Here is a 24,733-nt window from a genome sequence, read left to right on the forward strand (position 1 = left end):
TTTTACCATGCATCTGTTCATTGATGACTAAATAATCTTTAGTGTTTGCTTTGTGTTAAATAATCTACTAGGCACCGTGAGTATAGAACTGACCATATAAACTGACTCATAGTAGTAATAATAAAATATAATCTTTTGGGGAAACTTTTCCATACTTCAGCCTGCTATCTAGGTTCATCTTTCCAGTAATATACCATCACTAGTGAAACATCTGATAGGAAGGCACTGGAAATATTAAGGATAACATATTTTATCTATGGATATTAATGTTGAAGTTATGAAAATATATAAATTCTCAATGCTTTCATTTGGTGGTGTTTTCTGGCCATACCATCTTGACTTCTCATCCTATGCTGCCTTGGAAGTTTTCGCTGTTCTTCACCTCTCTCCTTTTAATCCAGCTCTCTCCAGTCCCTGAAATTCTGTCCATCATGGTCACCACAGATGGCAGATGCAGGACGCTGCAGAAGGTCACGAGGGACAGCAGCGTCCATCAGCCTTCAATGGGCCAGACAGCAACTCCATTGCACTTGGGAGGTCACTGGGTCAACAACTCAACAAAACAAGAGTGGGGAGGATCAAAGACTACTGGATGAGACCGCTTTTCTGCTTCTCAAAATAAAATCTTGCACAAATTTCCTAACTGGTCATTTTTAGCCCCTTGTTTATCAATGATAATATGAAAATGTTCCTTCAGCTGTACCGACAGCATCAATTTATGGTAATTATCAACTGACAATTTTAAGAATGTGTACTCCAAATAAGTTTGATTTCAATAAGAATGAATGTTCTTATATGGTTCTTGTTTATAACTGTAGCCCTGATTCCATAATAGAATTTATACTTTCAAGTAAAAGATGGTTAAAGAGGTGGAGTAATTGCCAAAACTATTCTTAATTTTCAAAAGAAGTCCAAATTCCCCGGGCAGTGGTGGCGCACGCCTTTAATCCCAGCACTCGGGAGGCAGAGGCAGGTGGATCTCTGTGAGTTCGAGACCAGCCTGGTCTACAAGAGCTAGCTCCAGGACAGGCTCTAAAGCTGCAGAGAAACCCTGTCTCAAAAAACCAAAAAAAAAGTCCAAATTCAAACTGACTCGTGTGTTCTAAGAGGGTTTTATTCATGATTTGTAATTTTTTTTTATTTAAAGTAAGTTTTGACTTTATCCAGTGGATGTAGTTTTATTTCAGGAATTTTATTGATGCTTCTGGAAGCATTTGCTCTGTCATTGAGCTACATACCCCCAACCCATAACTAAGCAACTTTCTATTTCACGGAGAGGGAAGGAACTGGATTCTTCAAGGAAACAACTTCAGAAGTTTCTCCCCTCTGACATCTAGTAAAAGAGCCGAGCTGTATAGACCAGGAATGAAGGAATGACAGAAGACTGGTACCCAGCATTTATCACTGCTTAAAGTCTGCATTCAGAATGCCGAGGGATTCAGATTTGTCAGTAAATCTCCATGGGAAAAAAGCAATTTCAGTATGGCACATCTAATATTTATAGCATATGAGTTGGCACAAAAGTTCTTCTGTGAAATAATTTGTAAAACTATTGATTGATACATGTATCCCTGACATAAATTTTTTACCCTAGTAAATGCATCATCCTTTTTTTATAACCTTAACTAGATGGACAAAAGGACTGACTGAGTGTGTGTGTGTGTGTGTGTGTGTGTGTGTGTGTGTGTGAATATGTGGATGCATTTGTCCCTCCAATTAATGTTCTTTGCTTATAATTAATTTCAGAAAATATATTTCAAAAGAAATATAGATACATGGAATGTTCATTACAATGACACCTTCTTATATACTTCCATTCCTAAACATGCATATTTATATATCATAATTTACTTGAATCAAAGAGGCTAACTATTTCTAGTTCATAGTTAGTGGTGGGGCTCAGGTTATCTACTTTGGCTTGTGATAAGGCAGCAAGAGGCAGGTTTACTCACTCTTCCCTTCCCAAGTCTTTCTCTGGAGCAGGTTCTAAACCCTCAGAAGGATTGTCTATCCTTCCTGGGAAATAAGTGATGATGACCCATGCAAGGGAGATGCCTTTTTCTTACCCAGAGGAAAATGATGTCCTTGTCTCTGAAGGTCAAGGGATGCAGAAAAGAATCTGAAGAAGAGCCGAGTGCAGCATCCTCCAGCTTCTTCCCACTGGTCACAACTCTCTCCCTCCAACGATGGTTTCCTATGACTGTTCACTCTCGTCAAATCAACTGTAACTTATGGATATTTTTATTGTTTCTGCAGATCTTCATTTTCTTATTACAAAAAAATTGGCAGATAAGTCTATTTTTCTCTTGTTGATCTATTATTAGTCTGGGTAAGGAAAAGGTATTTTTTCTTATTTTCAACTAATTATTGATAAATAATTTTTGTTCTGTGTGTTAATCGCTTTTTTCAATAGTTAAAAACTATGAAAATATAAAATTCATACAAAGACATGAAAAGAGCCGGGAATAGTAAGTTTATAAAGTTTCTCTCAGTCACTTTGAGTTCTTATTCAAGAAGCACCGTGCCTCACCCTGTGCAGCCTTTATTTGAACATTTTATTAACGCCATATACTTTGTAAAGTGTGCCTTGCAAATATTGCAAATGTCACTAACAGAAGGAAAATACGAATGAATTGTTCAATGAGTGCCAACTTACATGATGACTGTACTTTACCTTTAGAAAGAAAAACAGAGACAATGTCACTGCAGAATGATGGACAGTTTCAATCCTCAGCCTACTTAGACTACAGATTAAATTTAGTGTACTTGATTTAAAAGTCTCATATACAATTAATTACCTATATTTGGGAAATATTGCCTACCAACCAAAAGAAATAGACCTTTAATCTGTGAACCTGCAATACAATGTAGTGATGCAGTGCAGCAAGCTGTGTTGTTTCAGATGTTAGATTAATGGCCAATCCCTTTGGAACAGATGTTAAGTCCTCTTTTACACTCGCGTGCATCAACTGCCTATTTCCGGTGGAATGGGTTCTGCTCTGATCAATAAACATATCAGCCCAGTTGTTCATCTTGTTAGCGAGGTCAAAGCAGCGGCAGAGGTACATCTGTTTTCATGTCAAATAATGTCTGAGGTAATGAATCCTCTCCAGCTAGATAAAATAGCCCTGCCATTGCCCTTCGGTCTCTCGCCACAGAGCTGATCATGATTAAGCTGAGGCACTTGGGAATGGAAAGTGTCGGCACTTTCTAAAGCATTTTAAACCCAAACTTTTTGCTCCTCGATGTGGTTATTTCCATGTCTTAGGGAGTGACCTTGCTGTGTAAAACGTGCCGCTAAGAGGCTGATTTTACTACAGGATAAATTTGCCTACGTGGAAAAATGTGGTCAACAAAGTTCCACAGGAAAGCCTGAGAACATTGTTTCAACTGCTTATTTGTTCATAAGCAAATCTCTTTGTAATGATGGAAATTACACGAATGTAATCAATTCATGCTGAAGATGAAATGCATCTTACCACACAAGGCTTAGCCATGGTCCTTGGTAAACAGCACCACTATTGCTCCTGCCTGGGTGATTAAATGAAGGAAAATACTGATTTACCAGAGGATAAGGCATGAAAAGATGGTTAGACGGATCTACAAAGTTCCTGTAAGTTGTTTTGAAGGAAAAAGATACGTGGGTGGTGTCGTGTTGGCTTGACGGATAGGGCAGGTGGTTTCAGGGTGGATTGAGTTATTGTATTTCATCAGGCCTATTTCCTATCACAGAATTGGATGTGATAAATAGATTCGGTCACCCTGATTTGCAGTCACTTGCTGAATTGCTAGCATTCATTTAGCTCCGGCGCTGGCATTGATTGACCATGCATTCTTGTCACTTGCTGCAAGTCACTTGAGTCACTGAAGTCTAGATTGGTAAACTATAGAAAATGGCTCTTTACCAAGCAATTACCCCAGGGAAATGCATTCTTCACACCTTAGGACAAAGCCTCTCCTTGGAAATGGGCTTTGGGAGCAGGGTTCCTGGTAATAAGGAGAAGTGGGCAGGCTGTCAATACGTGAGCAACCACAGAGAGGTAACAGCAATTACGCCATCTAGCCTCCTTCACCCCATGACTTTGGAACTTTCTGATCAAACAAAACTTCAGCACTTTTGGAGGGCCTGATTGGTGACTGACTTTTCAGCTGAGACTTCACTAACTAACGATACCTGCGTTATTTCATATTGAAAAGAACATTTAAATCTGAATATTGGGAAGGATATCTATTTTCACTTCAGCTTTTTTTCTCTGAGTCTTTCTTTCATTCTTTTCCTTCTCCTCTCTCTCACCCACCTCTCTCTCTTCTATCAAAAGGTTAGTAATTTACTGGGACAGAGGGTGGAAGCGTCATTTCAGAGAAGGAGTCTGTAGTTCAGGCTGTGTCATTAGCCAGATTGGAGGTCCAGAGGACTCACTGAGAGCAATAAATACCTGGAACTCCATCAGCAGCCTTGCATAAGTCCCAGGCCACGGCTTTAGGAAGCTTCCATGCTGCTGTCACCACCCTGACCTAATAGCAGAGAGGACCTAACCAACTCGCTAAACTCAGATTCCAGTTTCAACCACCATGCACTGAGAATGAGGGTGAGGTTAAACACTCAGGTCAAGGCTAAGAGTCTCAGTCCTGTTTGTACAATCCTGCTGTCAGTCAGAATGCTGGCACAGAGCAGAGATAAAGGAGAAGCTCGACACAGTCTCCGCAGCATCTGGGGCAGCACTGCTCTTTACATTACTGATACTAGAGAGAGGTTTGGTTTCCTTCAGTGAGTCAGGAATCTCTATCTAGTCCCCAGCTGCATTGATGACAACTGCCAGGACGGAGCCTCTTCCAGTTCACTATAGTGACTCACGTGCAATGAACCAGCCCGACATTGCCAGGAGCTCTATATTCATTCTTCCTCTGGAAGACTGGTGAAATATTTCCACATAAATGTTTACGTCTGCAGAGTGGTTTAAACATATTTGTAGGGGCCTAAGATGCAGCTCTGTAGCTCTGTGGTAGAGGACTTGCCTAGAGTACATGAGGCCCTAAGTATCATTCTCAGCACCAGGGAAAATGTTTATAAATCCCGAGAAGCTATCACTCAGAGAATCAGGGGCACAAACTCCCCTCCTCAGTGAAAACTATGTGTCATTAATATATTAATGTAAGCATAACATCGTCTAAGATGAGCCTTCTCTCATTTGCTAGCAATCATCCTCTCATGTGCCCAAATGCACATAAATGCACATACACATACACAAATGCACACACATCCTCACATCCACTGGGCGCAGCATGTACACCATCCCAGATAGATCAATAGCTAACATACTGGGTTTCACATATGTTCCGGATATACTAGCAGTCCCAGATCAGGCACACTTTAGATGGTGAGTGATTATTAAAATGGACCAAAATGTGAATAAAATCTTGCAGGATTATTAATTGAAATTTTAAAAGTAATTGTCACACATTTCTTATTATTTTGTATAGCCATGGGTGTGTGTGTGTGTGTGTGTGTGCATCTCTGTATGGTTTCACAAATAGTCAAGCACTTTACCAGTGAACTTTCTGTGCAGCCCACTTGTCTAGCTATTTTAATGATAATTCACATCCCATCTTCCATAAGGATAACCTCCCTACAATTGTAAGCTGGTTAAACCAAATAGCCTCATGGCCAATAAGTGACAGACCTGGATCTGAATCCAGCCTCTCTGAGTCTATAGGCATGAAACAGTGAATTCCTCTCCAGGCAGGGGAAGGTAAGCTCCTCTCTGTTTAAAGCACCCATCTTAGCGCTGAATAAGTTAAAATGTATTAAACTGGTTTTCTGTGTTCCAAAAAATAGCATACACACATACACACAATCTTATTAGGAAGTTTTTTCAAAACTTTCATGATAGCCCGACACCTATAGAATGTAAATGGTTAGACTCCATAGCATGGGAGGAAGTTTTCGTGGTATGCCTTCCCCTTTTCCCCTCAAATCGTCAGCGTTATATGACTAGCAGCTAACCTCTTTTCTACGACTGTCATGAAATCACTGAGTTGATTAGAAAGTGTTTAACTCAACTGAAAGTTTTGGAAGTCCTGATTCAAGATCAGTAGAAAGCCATCACCATGGGTCTCTGGAGGTCATTCCAGATCACAATGGCAGTGATCACATGGCCAACCATACAAAGGGGCAAAAGAGAAAGAGGAAAAATCATAAGAACCAGGGAATTACAATGTCCTTTAAGAACACACCCCTATCTTCTCAAGAACTCCATAGCAGCCAGAGTTCTCCAGAGGAATCAAACAGATAGAAGGAATGTATCCCCTTCTATGTCATATATAACATCATATATATAACATAATATATATATATAACATATGTTATATAAACATAATAAGGGGATTTAATAGAGTTGCTTACAGGCTTTGGTCCAAATAGCCCAATAATAGCGGTCTACAAACAGAAAGTTCAAGAATCCAGTAGTTATTCAGTCCACACAGCTGGATGTCTCCCCTGGTCTCCACTAGACTCTAGAATTCTGAAGAAGCAGGCTCTAATGCCGGGGGAGGAATGGACTTTCCAGCCAGAATGAGGACAAATAGAGAAAAGTTCCTTCTTCCAATTTCTCTACATAGGCTACCTCCAGAAAGTGTGGTTTATAATAAAGGTAAAATTTCCCACACCAAAAGGTCCACATTAAAAGAGGGTCTTCCCATTTCAAATACTTCAATTCTGAAATAATTCCTCAAACTGGGCAGTGGTGGTACACACCTTTAATCCCAGCTCTCAGGAGGCAGAGGCAGGTAAATCTCCGAGTTTGAGGCCAGCCTGGTCTACAGACCAAATTCCAGGACAGCCAGGACTACACAGAGAAACCCTATCTCAAGTCTTGAATCATTTATTTCATTTGTTTGATTGCTTTTTCTTGTTTTTTTTAAGGGATTTAATTATTTCTTCCAATTTTTGTTTGTTTTTCCCTTCATTTCTTTGAGGAAATTTTTCATCTCCTCTTTAAGAACCTCAAGCATTCTCCTTAAGTTATCTTTTAGGTCATTTTCTTCTGCTTCATCTATATTAGGGTGTTTAAGTCTTGCTTTGTAGAGCCACAAGTTTTTGTTGGTGTCATGTTGCTCTTTGTGGTGTGGAGTATATTCTTATCTTGTTTACCCATCTTTTTCTCTAATTGGTATAGTTGGGGCTGTGTCTCTGGTGATCAATCTTCCAGGTGCCAGTGGATTCAAGGCTCAGGTGGTTGCTCATGGTGCAGTTGGGTCCATGATTCCAGTCACACCGGAGGTCACTCGGTGCTCCCAGGGCTCTCTCTGCAGTCATGGAGGATGTTCAGGCTTGCTCCCAGGAAGGTCACTTGCTTGGGACTGCTCCACTGAGGTCATTGGCTCTGGCCTGGTCCCACAGAGGTGGCTGGCTCAGGCCTGCTCCTGTTGAGGTCACTGACTTGGGCCTTCTTCCACAGAGGTGGGTGACTCAGGCCTGTTCCTGCAGATGTTGCTGGCTTGGGCTTGGGCCTGCTCTCACAGAGTCCTTGGCTTGGGCCCAGTCCTGCAAAGTTCCCTGATTCAGGCTTGCTCCCTTGGCAGTTGCTGTCTCATACCTGCTCCCATGGAGGTCACTGGCTTGGGCTTGGTCCCTCAGAGGCCTCTCGCCTGGCACTTCTTAAAGTCCTAGGTTCTCTGGGTTGCCCGGCTCTACCAAGTCTCAGACAAACAAAGGGGAGATCCAGCCATGCTCTCCACCAACCTCAGAATCACACTCCACTGAGAAACCCTATCTCAACATCCAACCCACGCCTGAAAGAAAGAAAGAAAAAAAGGAAAAAAAAAAAAAAAAAAAAAGGAGAAAGAAAGAAAAAAAGAAAAAAAGAAGGAGAAAGAAAGGAAGGAAGGAAGGAAGGAAGGAAGGAAGAAAGAAAGAAAGAAAGAAAGAAAGAAAGAAAGAAAGAAAGGTGTAACCAGTCACTTGAGTTATAGTTAATTCCAGGAATAGTCAGGTTGACAACCAAGAATTACCATCATAGTCTCCTACTTGCCCCACCTGCCATACACCCCACCTTCTCCCTCCCTGATGACAGAGCCCCCTAAAACCAGGCCCCACACCACAATGCTTTGTGTTCTAATCTGGTGCTGGCCTCCTTATCCTGCTAGAATTTAGTCCTGTGACTTTGGGCTACTATACCTTGATAGTTCAGTGTCCGATTCCTTTCTGATTACTTCTTCACACTTCCGACTCCCTCTTAAACATTTCTGAACCTGTCTGTCCTGTCTCACAGCAATTATGGCTTTTCCTTGTGTGCTTTCATGGGACTGGACAGCATGTGGAGAGTGTTCTATTATTTCTGCTGAGCCTCAGGAGGCGTGGAGAGAAAGTGGCTCACGCTGTTTAGAAATTTGTGCAGACTGCAGAGCAGCGGGTCGGTCAATGAAAGACATCACCAAGTTTCCACAGGGTTACCATCAGAGTCTTCTCTTCCAGAGAATAGATTGTTAGGAAACATTAAAGCAACAGCTAAGATTGCTAATACAGATCATGGGATGCTCATAGCAAGTGTTACTTTTGCCCTGATGAAACACCACGGCCAAAGAAGCGTGGGGAGGAAGGTTTATACTTGTAAATTTGGTTTATACTTACACATTGCTATTCATCACTGAAAGAAACCAGGACAGGAACTAAAACACGTCAGGACTCTGGAGGCAAGAACTGATGCAGAGTCCATGGAGGGCACTGCTTACTGGCTTGCTTCCATGCCCTACTCAACCTGCTTTCTTTTAGAAGCGAGTACCACCAGCCCAAGGATGGCACCACCCACCACCATGAGCTGAGTCCTCTTCTATCAGTTACTTTTTAAGAAAACGCCCTACATCTGAATATTAGGGAGGCATTTTCTCTATTAAGCTCCCCTCCTAAACCGGGCGGTGGTGGCGCATGCCTTTAATCCCAGCACTCGGGAGGCAGAGGCAGGAGGATCTCTGAGTTCAAGGCCAGCCTGGTCTACAAGAGCTAGTTCCAGGACAGGCTCTAGAAACTACAGGGAAACCCTGTCTCGAAAAAACAAAAAAAAAAAGTTCCCCTCCTTTCACATAGCTCTATCTTATATCATGCTGACATATCATGTATCATGTATCATGCTGCCGTATCATGTATCATGTATCTTGTTTCATGCTGACGTATCATGTATCATGTATCTTGTATCATGCTGACATATCATGTATCATGTTTCTTGTTTCATGCTGACGTAAGACTACCAAGACAACACGTCCATCTTTTTAAAAGTAAGCATTTCCAGGCTACTGGAATACAAGCCACGTGCCCAAACAAATGAAAACTTGGAAAGTCTAATAAAGACAAACCCAAGGAAACCAAGTCCAAAGAGACCCTGAATGGGAATCCACGAAGATATACAGTATCCCCTCTAAAAAATAAAGGGAAAGATTAGTTTTTTTCCCTTAAGCTTTCCCAAAGTTCTGTTGCTTTTAGCCGGCAGCAGAAGCACTAGGCTTCAGGACAGCCCTGGTTTTGATGTTAAGATTCAAACTGGTTCAAATGAGAAGAAAAATGTTAAGTTTTCAGGTCTGGGTTGTGGAAGCTGTCAGAGGAAGGCACGGAGCACTCCTTACTGTGCCGAGAGAAGACAACTTCAGCCAGAGGCTGACAAAGAGGGTCCTATGGGGGAAACGAACAGCCCAATGCCAAGATTGTACGAGACGCAAAGCTCGGTTTTGAAATGAACTTAGTATGTATTGTCGGAACAGCTGTGCTTTAGAGCAGCATGCATCAACACCAATAGAGACTCAGCTCAGAACCAGAAGCGACTGATGAGAGCTTGCTCCTCTAAGGGAAGACTCACCTGGAAAATCAAAGCGGCTGAAACGCACTTATGTGATCCCAGCTTTGGGGAAATGTAGCCTCGTGTGCGCTCACGCGTGTGGCTGCCTCTGTGTGAGATGGGGGAAATGTAGCCTCGTGTGCGCTCACGCGTCTCTCAAGTGTGTGAGATGGAAGGACTCTCTTCCTTTTCACAAGCAAAAGGTGCAACCCAAACGTGTGAACATCCCTGGTGTATGGCGATGGCAAAGGAGCAAGCCCCCTTGACTTAGCATCAGCACCGGATGCGAAGCTAACTACAGGGCAGAAACTTAAATCGCCTGTAGAAACAACAGGCAGAAGCAGATAAAAGAGCGAATGGCTAACGCTCAATTGCTTTTCACCAACAAAATCACCTCCCAACATGTGACCGCATTTGAAGCCTTTTCAAAGCCTAACCCTAACATAGTCTCCAATAGAGCTGTTCCTACTTAGGCAAAACCACCACGATTTTACCAGGAACAAATCTCGTACCTAATCAGCCTATACTGGGAACAGCGTGAGTCTCTAAGTCATTGCAGGCAGAAATTTCAATAACAAACATGACACGTGCTGTGTCAGAATAATATTTTGCATTTTAAGGCATGCTCATATACCCTTCTGAATAATTTGATAAAGTTTTTTTTAATTGCCCCCAAATGACTCCTCATCTTCCTGTGGCTCATGTGCAAAAGCAAAGCTTGGTTGCCGGCCCATCGCCTGGTAGAGGTGGCAGACACTTTAAAGGAGTCCTAGTGGGGGAGAGAAAATGAGTGGCCGTGTGCCTCTGCAGGGCGAATGGCACCCTGGACTCTTCATTCTCCAGTCTGGTTGGCTTCCAGGCCACCGCAGGGGCGTGGCTTTGCTACCTCAAGCTCTCCTTGTGGTAATGTTCTGAAATCTCAAATCCAGAAACAGCAAAGTAACCAGAACCGAACCCTGAAAAACCATGGACAAAATCGATTTTTCTCTCCTTTAATTTCCTAGGGTATTTTATTGCAGTGGCAGAATGCTGACTAACTCAAGTGCTGTGTTTAGAAAATGACATTTGGCTTTACAGTTGAAAAACAATTTTTCAAGGTCACAGACTAAACGAATGTAAAGAAAGGAAAAATCGTGATCTCACACATGAATTTACAACAAAGAAAAATAAAACAGAAAAATCCTCAACTGTTGTTTACTGCTTTGTGCTTAAAGCCACGCAAGATGGAAGCTGAAAATAGGGATGCTCGCTCTGCGCTTGGTGCCTGGAAAGTTCCAGGGCTGGAAAACTGAAGGAGAAACAAAGGGAATTACACAGCTTGTGTGCAGTTTCTATTCGCTTCAAATTCTCACTCTCAAAGCCGCTGATTTTTTTTCCACTCGGCCACCTCATGTGGCTGTTTACCTCCCAAGCTGTCAAACTTATATCCTCATGTAAAGGGAAAAAATATATGTTAAAATAATTTCGTCTAAAAATACACACGGTGAAAGACAGGCACCCAGGTTCACCCCGTGCCGAGCAGTCGTAGAAGAATATGCATCCTTATGACATGCTAGCAGGACGAGGGCTGAGATCTGCACTGGTGGAGTGACAGTTGCCTGGCTGAGGGAGGAACAAGGGGGCAGGGGTAGCTGAAACCCTGACTGACATCTTTTAAGCAGGCAGGGCCCGTCTGCTGAGTGTAACCTCCCAACAGAAGACATTTCCTATAACTGGACCTTTTCTCTTGTTTGTGTAGTTAACACCCTCCCTGACAGGCAGCTTCCAGCTTTCCATCCGTGATGCTTGTCTTTGAAGGTGATAGAACCAGAACATTTGGATTTCTCAGTACGAAGAGTTTTACAAGGTATTCTAGCCAGCGTGGAATTTAAGTGGACTAGAAAAACAGATTTTTTTTTATGCAAGTCTCATTCATCTAAATATCACTCATATTCAATAAAAGAATCAGATTCATTCTTTTGGAATGTATCAATATTCACTGAGTTTACTCATTTATTTACCCTTCAAATAATACACATTCTATATGTCAATCATTATGATTGACACAAATATAATACTTAGGCTAATGTGAAGAATGAAAAAAATGTGTCAGGAAGAACATTCTGGAGGATTCATTGCTTTTGCTCATTCCTGAGGAAAAAAAAAAACAGAAAATTCGTCTCAGCAGAAGGACCGATTTGTTATTGGAACGCGAGGCAGAAGAGTGTCAAACATGTGTGCAATTAACTAAGAAGCCAAGTGAAGCAACACTGGGGAGACTCCTCTGTAAAGATGGAGAGAAAGACACAGCTCAGATTCAACAAAGAGGGTAAGTGACGAAGACTGGGTGATCTGAGCTGGCATTACATGGAGAAACATACGGCTGGTGTTCTGACAGGTGACTCTCTGGATAAGGTGTCACTCATTACATAGACAAGCAGAGGAAGAAGAGGTCCAGCGGGGGTGAAGAGGGGAAGGAAAGGAAGAGGGGACAGCGGGAAAGGCCGGCCTGTGGCATAAGGACTAAGTTGGAGCTCCATATGAAAAACCCAGTATGTAGATTTTAAGACACTGAGAGCCAGGTATGTTCAGAGAGAAATTTAAACTGGGTTTCAGCTTGCATTTACCAGGACGAAAGTCTTATGTGCTTTTTCTTTGTTAAAGCACTTCTGTTAATTTTCCAAAGTTTTGTGTTGATATTAAAAAATTAAAAGTCTGGAAAGTCTGCTTGAAAAATTAAAAGAAACTGTCTTCCTCATCTCTTGTTACTTCAAAGATTTTACTTCTAGAAGCCAACTTCTAAATGTTCTAAATCCTCCAAGAGTTTAAAGTGCTACATAATGACTTTCTGGCCTTTTTAAAGTCATGTGTTGACTTCTTGTTACAGAAAGTGCTATGGTTTGAATGTGAAATGTCCCCTCCCCCACCAGGCTCAGGAGTTCCAGAACTCGGTGCCTGGTTAGCTGCCTTGGTTTGAGAGGTAGTAGGGTCTTCAGGAAGTGGAGCCTTGCTGGAGAAAGCCAGCCCCCAAGCCAGGCTGTATGGCTTCTGCTTACAGTTTTTCAGTTTGTGTTCTCTCTCTCTCTCTCTCTCTCTCTCTGTCTCCCTCTCCCTCTCTCTCTCTCTCTCTCTCTCTCTCTCTCTCTCTCTCTCTCTCTCTCTCTCTCTCTCTCTGTCTCTCTCTGTCCCTCTCCTCTCTCTCTCTGTCTCTCTCTCTGTCTCTCTCTCTCTCTCACTCTCTATCTGCTACATGGTCCTTGGAGAAGTAAAAATAGTTGTCTCTTCTTTCCTCCACCATGGAGCTTCCTGTCATGATGTCTTCCTCGCTATAACATACTGTTTGCCCTCAAAGGGTGAGCCAGACTAAGTCTGCTCTTCAGTTATTTCCGGTCAGCTGTTTGGTCACAGCAATGAGAATGGAATTTACATAGGAGGCAGGTCGAGTGTCTTCATTCCTACCTTGACCACCTTCCTATAGTGTAAATTATAAGGAGTGTTATTATCACTGTGGTGTGTGATGGCTTTATATTTCCTTTCTTCTACAATCCTTTGCTCTCTGTGGAGTGAATTATTTCCAAATTTTTATTTGCTTAGTTTTCTGTATATCTACCTATCATCAATTCTCTGAATAACTCCCAGAAGGTTAAGCATTCACTCAATACATTCTCTCAGTAATACATTCTCTCAGTACATACATTCTCTGAATGCATACTTTCTCTAAGTACATACATTCTCTCAGTACATAGTTCTCTCAATACATATTTTCTCTGAATACATACTTTCTCTCAGTATATACGTTCTCTCAGTACATACGTTCTCTCAGTACATACATTCTCTCAGTACGTACATCCTCTCCATACAGTCTGGGTAAATCTAAACGTTCCAGAGTTCCTTGTCTTTGTCAGCGATAGAGTGCATCTTTCTGCACCTGTGCAGACTAGCGACTCTCTGGGCTGCCGTGGGTTGTTGTGCTGCGAACCTCACTGAGGCATCATTTTGCTTTTCTGCTTGCATTGTGTTATGCAAGCTTATTGAAGATGGGCTTGTGCTCTCACAGACTTCACATTTAAAACCCTTAAGTGCCAGCCTCTCCCAGTGTGATTTCACGGAGCAGTAGTCCTGGAATGAAGCTAAATTAAACTGTAGCCATGAGTTGAAGCGTGATTCAGTGGCAGGGCGCTGATCTCCCTTGTCTGGAAGCCTGGGGTTGATCATTGTCATTAAGTCATGCTCTAATCTAAAGTAAGGTTCCTGGTATAATAGACAATAGGAACCCACAGAGTATCATCAGGCCTGGACAGAGGAGGCCACGTGAAGACGGGACATATGTGCGATCATCTGAAAGGCCCGTGAAGAAGCCTCAGAGGAAACCAGCTGGATTTGACGGGCCCTCCCAGAATGCAGAGCTGTGATAGAGCGGCTTCCCGTTGCCTAGGCTACTGCTCCGTGGTTCCTTGCCAGGGCAGTCTCCAGAGGAATGCAACGCCATGTATTGTTCTTGCCTTCTTTCTTCCAATTTCATTATACTTGGCACAGCATAGTCTTAGATATTTTTGGTACAAAAAGCTTTGAAAAATATTTTCTTAGACCTCCATTTCACAGCATCTATGATACAGGGAGCTGCGAGGCAGAGGAGACGAAAGCTTGTAAAAGCTGAGGGAAATGTTTGACACCAAGAAAGCAGTGTTTCTCAGCATAACTGTACAGACACACATACGAATTACAGAGGCTGCAGCCTTATGCACAGAGTCCATCCAGGTTCAAGCCATATGGAGTCTCAGCCCAGTGAGGGGGAAGTCCACGTGATCTTCCATCCCTAATCAAGAAGCTCTCCAGTTGGCAACTGCTTATAGGGGAAAAGTTAGTTCACTCCATGGAGTCTCACTGGGAATGCAGCTCCGACTTCAGGGTGGGGCCTGGGCACAACAGATGTGCAACACAAAACTAGCACAGTGGGATGTTGTGGATTTGTTTTTGTCTCAGATCGCTTTTTCTAGGTATTTTTAAACTTCTTGTATTTTTGTTTTTATGTTTTATGGTGTGTGTGTGTGTGTGTGTGTGTGTGTGTATGTGTTTCTTGTGCCTTTGCTATTTCTGTCTTTTTTTAAATTCTGATTTGTTTTCCTTTTTTTGTTTGCCTGTTTGTTTTCTAAAGAAGAGAGAGAAAAGGTGAGGTTGGGTAGGTGGAGAGGTGGGGAGGATCTAGGGGGATTTGGTGATGCTAAACCAATATCAGAATATACCAAATGAAACAATATATTTTGAAGAAAAAATAGGGAGAAATGTAGGCGATTTACTATCACTTGTTTATCTTCTCTCCTACTGTAAAGGTTATGTGCTGCCTACCTGCTAATTCTGTAGCTACCGATACATGTAACTATCACTGAAAACCATTATTGATTCTTAGCTCTTCTCACTCAATACGCTAGTGACATTTACTTCCCCCTAACTGACACGTTATTGTCAGCATTATGAACCAAATTCTAATAATTTTGTTTTAAGGAGAAAAGGACTGGCAATGGCTCGCTGCTAGAATGACCTGGATTGGAGAAAGAGAGATGGAGAGACGTAAGAAGGGAAGGAGAGAAGAGAGAAGAATGGCGGTCAGAGAGAAACATGTTTTTATATTTTGAATCAAAAATAGTTTGTACATATTGTAAACATATTCAGTATTATAAATATAGCTTGAAATGTCCATGACCTTAGCTGTATACCATAGCCAGTCTAGGCCAGAGGTGAACCTTGAAAATAATCTAGTCATCTGTAACTTCGCCTATAGTACAATGACTTGAAAATAATGATTCTAAGATCGCCTACATTGAATCTTTGGGTTTTACTAAATAAAAGACAGCAGAATGGAGAAACCTGAATAGGATCATTCAACACACTGCAAAGGAGACAGTCTCACACAAATTTCCCAAGCACATACATTCTTAGGATTTGTGTGTTAGTATCTTTTACACAAGTCTATTGAGATTTATTCAACTCAGAGTCCCAAAGACTAATGGGTGTTGTTAAAATACATTTGGGCACTGAGGGAAACCATGACTAGAAATTCAGCAGTGTATTTTTAGGCATGGGGAGCTTCTCACACCTCCAATACCTCCCTTTCTATTCTGATACTAACAGAAGCCATCACCGAGTAAATACTTCCTCCAAACCAATGCACATGGCAATCTTTTAAGGGCTAGCTAAAGACATAGGCACACCAGAAATGATGTTCAAATCATCAAGATCTCTTCTTGTTCTTTCACTGACCTTCATACTGTTAATCAACCCTCTCTCTGTTCTTTTTAGGAAGATGAGTTACCTTCAAAACTACCAGGTCATGGGTCATCACGGTTCACTGCACTTTGGAAAGTCTGTATGCACTGAAACTATTACCCTCAGCAGGAAAGAGGGGCCTTATGGACTAATACAGCACACTCATGTGAGAAGTATTCAATAACCCTTTCATATAGCCTAAGTACCAGTGATATTCATAACTGTGACAGGAAGGCTGCTAGTTTGTTCCTGACTGCTTAGTCCCAAAATAACAACACAGAAACTCTATTAATTAATACACTGCTTGGCCCATTAGCTCTAACTTCTTATTGGCTAACTCTTACATATTAATTTAACTCATTTCTATTAATCTGTATATCGCACACGGCAGTGGATTATGGCCAAAGATTCAGCATGTCTGACTCTGGTGTCCCTCTGCCTCAAACCTTCTTTCTCCCAGCATTCAGTTTCATCTCCCCACCTACTTAAGTTCTGCACTGTCAACAGGGCAAGGCAGTTTCTTTATTCATCAGCCAAGAAAAGCAACACACAGACAGATGGACCTCCCACACCATTTCCTCTTTTCTGTTTAAACAAAAAGGAAGGCTTTAACATAGTAAAATTACATGTAACAGGTATCTAGCAGCTCCTTTAAAAGAGAATTTCCTGACTCAGCAAAAGCAGAAAAGCCATGCAATTTTGAAACGCCAGCTTTCTGGGCTTTGCTGCCAGCATAACCTCTGGTTCTTTTAGGACATGGAGCAGTTGAGTGGGGTTTGTAAGCAGTGTGCTGCTACTTGCTTGATGGCAACTTGGATTGGCCGTGTGCCTGGAAGTGGGCCAGTGTGCATGGTTCAGAGGCACAAGCGGCTTCTCCATGCTGGACAGGGAAGCAGGCAGTGCCAGTACTGTATTTGACCTAGTAATGTCGCAGCTTAGATTCTTTAGTGCTTAGCATTTTAAAAACACAAAGCAAAAGCGCTCCTGAACAGTAAAGAATTTCAGATAATGCAAAAAGGACAAATTCAGACATAAAAGCATCCTAAATGGGTCACAGTGTTGGATAAATGTATGTAGGCTTGGGAGAGAGAAGGGAAAAAAGGTGTAGAGAGTCAGAAAAGAAGTAAATCTTTTTTTAAAAAAGTCTTTAAAAAGACAGAGTGCAGATAGTCATAGATTAAAAGGAATAAAGAAAAATAAGCCATGTAAAGATGGAAAATTTACAGAGTCTGGATTATGTATGTATGTATATTATTGTGTTTTCTTTGAATTTTTTTGACTGTGCAGGAGCTAAGTACAGAGAGCCATTTCATTGTTTGGGCTGCTAAGCTAAACCAGCATGTATATTATAAAAGTATCTTGACTTCAGAATTTGAGTCAAGTATATGGTGTTTTGGAAAAAATGTTCTTCTTTTGTCTCCACAGAGGATGAGAACCTGTGGATTGCTTCTAGACCAATATGGTTTCATGGAACAAGACCCCCTGAAAGGTTGCTGTAAACACTCCCACAAAGAAAATACTTTGCCCAGCTGCTGACTGAGATGCACCTAGCACACAGGATACACCATGAAAGACCTGATTAACAGGGCTCCCAAACAGCAGGAAGTAGTGTGGACAGAACTATAACCATATTCCCAAATATTTTTTTAAAGATTTATTTATTTATTATGTATACAACATTCTGCCTCCATGTATGCCCGCCCGCCAGAAGAGGGCGCCAGATCTCATTACAAATGGTTGTGAGCCACCATGTGGTTGCTGGGAATTGAACTCAGTACCTTTGGAAGAACAGGCGGTGCTCTTAACCACTGAGCCATCTCTCCAGCCCCCCAAATATTTTTTAATGATTTGTTTACATTTAAAGGGGGATATGCTATAGAGATGAATAATTTGCATTGGTGTGGATCTTGTTTTATTGATACAAATTTAAGGTAAATTTTATTATACTACATATGTATATTTCTGCTCTTGATTAAGGTATTGTGATTGTGTAGCTCATTTAAAAAGAATGTATAATTTAGAAATATAATCATCAAACTTGTAGTCATGTTAGTTAGGTTTTCTAGATATATAGAGATATATTTCAGTTAGATAGGTATTCTCCAAATCTTTCAGAGATCTTCAGAATATGGCACTTAAAATGTTTTTAATAACTTTGGACTTTTTATGTCAATGAGACACATCTACTTCTGGAAGCACCAGTTACTCCGAGAGGAAGTTGGGCATCGAAGAGGCTTCTTACAGAGTTGGTTAGCCATTTGGGCAAGAAACTACTCTAGCCTGGACTGCTGAACTAGACATACAGGACCTGCAGAGAAATGACTGCTGAACTTGCCTAAAGGTGAGATGGTCCTTCAGGGTTCCTGCTTCATGAAAGAGTCTGTGAGACATTCTGCAGAATATAGAAGAAAGTGACTGGCAAACTGCCAATATAGGCAGACCTGTCTTTGAAATTTTCTGCCTCATGGAAAAGTCTACTGGATACTATGGGCCTGTAGGCTGAAGACGGATGCCCCAACAGTACAGAATAACTTTGGGTGACTGTCCAAGCAGCAAGATGTCTCTGTCAACTCTAGAATTTTGGAAGTTGCTTACAATGAAATCCCTGTTTACTTAGGTATTATTATATCCTTCTGGAGTCTTTGATGGAGTTCAATAATAGATAATTATAGCTATAGTTTTCCTTAGTGATGATAAAAAATAAAATAGATATAAATATTGTAACTGTTATTTTTGCTTTCTTGATAACTGTTTTGTTATATGTAATTTTACTATGTTAAAGCTAAAGCCTTCATTTTTGTTTAAACAGAAAAAGGGAAATGATGTAGGAGGTCCTTCTGTCTATTTGTTGCTTTTATTGGTTAATGAAGAACTGTTGTAAGCCTATGGCAGGGAAGAACAGTACTAGGCAGAGAAAGCTAGTCTGTATGCTGGGAGGAAGAAGCACAGAGTCAGGAAGCTGCCATGGAGCTATTGCCAGAGTAAGACATGCTGAATCTTTGCCAGTAAACTGTCATGTGGCGATATACAAATTAATAGAAATGGGTTAAACTAAGATGTAAGAGTTAGCCAATAAGAAGTTAGAGCTAATGGGCCAAGCAGTGTTTTAATTAATATAGTTTTGTGTTGTTATTTTGGGGCTAAGTGGCTGGGGACAAACAAGCGGCCTTCCTGTTACACATAATTATAGTTACTCACATATCCTCACAATTACTTTAAGGTTGAACATTATTCCTATATTTAAATCAAGGAAACAGTGCACGAAGATTAGGTATCCTTGTCCTGAGTCATACAGCAGTAGGTGTTAGAGCAGGAATTTTAACTAAAATCTGTTTGATCTTGGGTTCCTATTTCTAGCATGTGATTTACACATTAATTATTGCCAAACAAGTATATAAAAAGATAACTATCTATATATAGAGAGAGATATATTATATTGCATCAGTAATAATCTCATCAAGTCAATGTCCTTTCAAAAAGCATATAGAAGTACTTTTTTGCAGGAGAAACACAATGTGTTATTTTTGCATCAAATCTTCTAAAGAATTTAATGCAGCACCATGTGATCCCTTCTTTAAGGTGACAACATTGACCAGATGACATTTTGAAATGGAACACTTTTCATAGGACATCTATAATTCTCATTTTACTATTTGTAATTAATACCCAAATCTCTCAATTTCACATTCTGATTTTTCTGTTCAGTACATATAAGGGTGATAAAGCTTCTGAGAGTGTTAACAGAGCTGCCAATTCTATAGGCCTTCCTCTTTGCCAAGGGCTTGTCACATCGTTGAACCATTTTCAATATAAGGTATTGAGAATGGTTTAGACACACATACAATATTTGATGTTGGTTGTTAATCAGCAAATGGTTTTTAGATGCTCTCAAGAGAAAAAACAGTAAAATGAAATTATATATGGACAAATAAAGAAGGAAAAGGAGAGGAAATAAAACGTAAAGAGTGGTGCTCCCTGGTACAGATCAACTATTTCTCACATTCATTTGATGCTCACTGACTATACAGGGAATGATCTCTTCTTTAGAACCTCTAAGTTTCTAAAACTGAAATTACATTAGCGATAAAATTTATGGCACCCTAACTTCTGTTTCTCTTTTCATAGTAAATATCCTAATGACTCATAATTCTTTAAATATATTAACTAAAATTGGGCTCCTAGACAAAGAGCAGAGTTTTGGTGACAGGTAAAACTATGTTTTCAAATTGTTCCCTTGTGGGGAACAGTTGGAAATACATGGAGCAAGATACAAGCATCAGCCATGGAGATAAGTCACGGACTGAGGGAAATCAGAGATGCTCCAAGAACTAACTACTCCCTCATTCAGATTTCCCAAACCCTTATTAACCCCTATTGCCTATTTTTAGATGCTAATTCTCTTCCAGCTACTGTCAAGAATCAGCGCTTCATGGAGTACAGCTGTCTTGATGTGCCAGGAACTTCAAAGATCTCCAGGTTCATGTTTAAGAAAACCAATACACAACTTAAACCAGCTTCTAACAGCCAAGTTTCAACATTGCAGTAACTAAATAATCCAAATAACAGCAACGATGTTGGTCATGAAGGTAGCGAGTCTCTAAAAAGGTTTGGACATTTGGCACCCAATGAGAAGTTATAAATCTTGCAGAAAGCATCAAGCAAAGATAAGGGATAATATAATTGATACGCCAGTTCTCTCACTCATTATAGTGTATTGTGTAGGAGGATGTGTTCATTTTTATGAATATATGCTATTTTTAGAAATAAACATGTAAAGTATGTTCCCAGTGTGTTCAATTCAAGAATAACTATAGAGAACAATGCATGCAGGAAAATTGGTTACTGAGGAAGAACCGATCAAGAACAGCAACACACACACACACAAACACACACATACATACACACACACACACACACACACACACACACACACACACACACACACGAGACCCGGAGGATGTATAAAGAAAGTCAGCCAAGTGAGTATGGGAAGGAAGATATTGCATTTTGATAGCTAATAGCTGTTGGGGATGAAGGAGTCAATTAGAAAGAACAGTGTTGGTAGCGTCTATTTACCCAATATGAAATAATATGAGATGCACAGCTTGTACACAGCACTCAACACACTGGTTAGTGGGATAAAACCTGGTTGAACTCTAGGCCTAATCATCTACACAGCCCAACTCTCTACAGGGAATCTGAGAATCTAGCTGCTTAGATTTCTCCCAGCTGCCCTAGAGGTCCCTTTGTGCTTCCTTTAAATCCTTTAAAGGAGACATAATGTCCACCATACAGTGGCCAATAAGACTGCAAAGTTATATTACCGAAGAAATAGACTTATAAAGGGTGGGCATAAAAATCCCTATCAGTGAACCCAATCCCAATTCAGCAAGCTCAGTATCACAGCTACTGCCTAGAGATTTATCACTTTGGGAAAAATAGCCAAGATCCTATCATTCTTCTTTAGTAGAGTTTTAAGAAATAATTCACTCTTTTAAGTCATGCATTCCAACGGTTTTAAGTATATGCATGGTTTTATGGCCATCACCTCATTTGTCATTTTCTTATCCCCACAAGACGGAGTCTGTCAATTACACATTCACTGTGTAGGCCCTCAGAGAGTCTAGGGAAGCACCATTGATGTGGTGGAGCCATAAGCATTCAGGAGGAATCAAGATAATATCACAAATCCTTCAGAGGCTATCAAAATGAGAGTATTAATAAAAAGATAAGAAGACACAGAAATAGCAAGGGAAAGTTGAAGAAATACAGTAAGTTCTGGCCCTGACCTTGAAGGCAAGGGCATATGGACACATAGACTGAATGAGTTTTTTGTGCATCTCCTGCTGAAGGATTTGAGTTAATCACAGCAACTTATAATCACTTCAGGAATATATTCAAATTTATAATAAATATATAGATCCTTGGGAACGTTTGTGGTTTCATTTAGTTTTAAAGAAGTAAAACTGCTGTGGTCTCTACAAATGACCCCCTGTCCATACGGTTTCTATAGATATGAACACTTGCAAGCATTAAGCATGATTTTGTCAGGTATGTCTAAACCATCTATTTCAGAGTTCTGCTCATTTGGATTCCTGGATGCACTATTGGTTAGAAGCAATCACACTTTTGTGTGTGCTTATGTCATTTGTTTCCAGTTTAACTTTTATTTCAATTTTTTGAGATATTACATTTCTCCCTTCAAAACATCCTATTTATGTGGCTGTACTCTCACTCAAATTATTGGCTGCTTGTTTTCATTAATTTAAAACAAGTTATGGCCTTCCTCTTGTAACTTTGATTAATCATTACCCAATTTAACAATTAATTTTTTATTTTTATTTTTGGATTTTTTCCTTTTATTTAAAATATTTTTCTCACATAATTTATCCTGATTACTTCTCCCTTCTTACACTCTCATTCAGATTTACTTATTTTCTGTCTCTCTTTAGAAAACAAACAGGATTGCAAAATAATGATATAATAAAATTAAATATTTTATAATAAACTTTTATTATAAACTAATATAATAATAAATTATAGCAGATAAAAACTGAACACATCAGAGTTGGACAAGACAATCAGAAGGACAAACAATTACTCTTGAATGCTGGCTATTTAGCAAGGTCTGGTAAAATCGCTGTATGGAAGAAGAAACGGTTGAACGGTGAACAATGTCAGGGTATGCAAGAGGGTAGCTCAGTGTATACACAGAAAGCAAACAGAACGGCACCATGAGCGATCATGATACTGGTGTCTGAGCCGTCGGTACGGAGTCTAAGGAAAGACAGTCCTCCTTCATCTGATCCCTACTCAGATTTCAGTCTTCCTTCATCTTTCAGCTCTGCACCACCTCCTGGCATCCTCCGGAGTCCCAGGAGGATCGCCTGCTGCTCCGTCTGCATCAGAACCACTGCCTTTGTAGGCCATGGCATTTGCTGTCAGTACCATTTCCCCAAGGCTAGCCTGTAGATACGGATTTCCTGACTGATTTACTGCTATCTATGCACAGTCCTGGGCTTTAAGTGAGCTTGCATTTCAGACACGAGCCCCAAGTTTTCTACAACCCACTACCATTAAGGAAGCTATGCATACACATGATGCAGTTTTTAGCTCGGAAACACTTTCCTATCTCTACTGTCTGTGGAAGTAGAGATTGACTTATAAAATCATTTACAAATCTCGTAGCTGTAGCAGGATGCTTGTAGCTTCTGGTCATACATTGATTTGTATTTATGTGCTGTGTGCTAACGGCCAGGTCTCATTCCAAGGGCTTTACAAACATTGATTCGCTTCATTTTCTTAGCAACCCAATAAAACAGAAGTTGCTGTTGTCTCCATCTTGCAAGTGAGCATGCCTCCGTGCATAAGAAATTAAAGCCCTAGACGTCTAGAGCGGAGCTAAGATTTACAAGTGTTAGGAAGATTTAATTGGTTTAAAAATATCTGGGAAGAAATGGCACAGTCAGACCCACCCAAAAGAGTCATACTTACAAGGATATTATCTACTGAGAAACCATAGCTACTGCAAGGAAGAAAACATTTTCAGATGTGCCCCGAGGCACATAGCCAGTAATTACAGAGGTGGCATTTGAAGCCAACGATGCTTCTCCAGAGTCTGCAGACTTAATGAATACGGGCTGTGTCTCTCCTGAGATGTTCTGATCCTGTCTTATCTCCAGATGCCCAAATGCCTCTGTCCTTGTCCATTCCATGCCCAGGTCTTCAGAGGCTTCATTAGCCCATCATTTGAACTGGCAGAGTTCACAGTCAATAAAGCACTTGATGATAGAAATTGATTAATGTTACACTACAGTGGAAAATGTCATTTTAATTAAATTCTATATTAAATATGAGGTGAATCAACTTTCTATAACAACTTTACCTGGTGAGTAGCCTTGTAGTTCATAAATCTAGACAGCAAATCTAGTCAGTTAAGAATATCTGTTTCCTCTATACTAAGGAATACTTTCTAGGGTTTGAGAAAATACTTTAAATCCAATATTTAGAAATCAAATGTTTGAACTGAATTGGCATTTATTGTTCATTTATTTACTTATTGACTTTTTTTAAGAGACAGGATCTCTCTATGTAGCTTGCCTGTCCTAGAACTTGCTGGCCTACAACTCACAGAACTCCACCTACCTTTGTCTCTCAAGTGCTGGCATCAAAGATGTGCGATACCATGTCAAGCAGCATTTTAAAATATTAATTTGTTTTAAAGTAATGCATTATGGTAAGTGATGTAAAGTTTCTGAATTTCTATGTATTTCATTGAACGAAACAGAACCCAAGACAAACGTTAGGTAAGATTTTATGAAACGAGATTAAAATGTATGGGAGAGTTTACGAGAGTGGCCTTGGAGGAGTGATAGGCCATTATGTTCGGAATTGACTGCGTACTTAACTTGATTTCGTTTATCTCAGAAACATTTGAAGTCTTGAATGGTGTATAGAAGTCCAATTAAAAGAGTAAGACCCAGGAGGAAGGATATTTCTTAAGCGTTCATTTTCAGGAGGAAGTTTCTAAAAAGTGAATGAAATACAGTATCCTTACTGTGTAAATGATGTGCGTTTATTAAGGCTACTAAAGAAAGCTGTAGAATCTTCTCTCACATTTTAGGGCAAAACATGTCAAATACACATTTTCCTATCACAATTTTGCT

The sequence above is a fragment of the Arvicola amphibius genome, chromosome 18, assembly GCF_903992535.2.
Source record: "Arvicola amphibius chromosome 18, mArvAmp1.2, whole genome shotgun sequence".
In the NCBI taxonomy this organism is placed as follows: Eukaryota; Metazoa; Chordata; class Mammalia; order Rodentia; family Cricetidae; genus Arvicola; species Arvicola amphibius.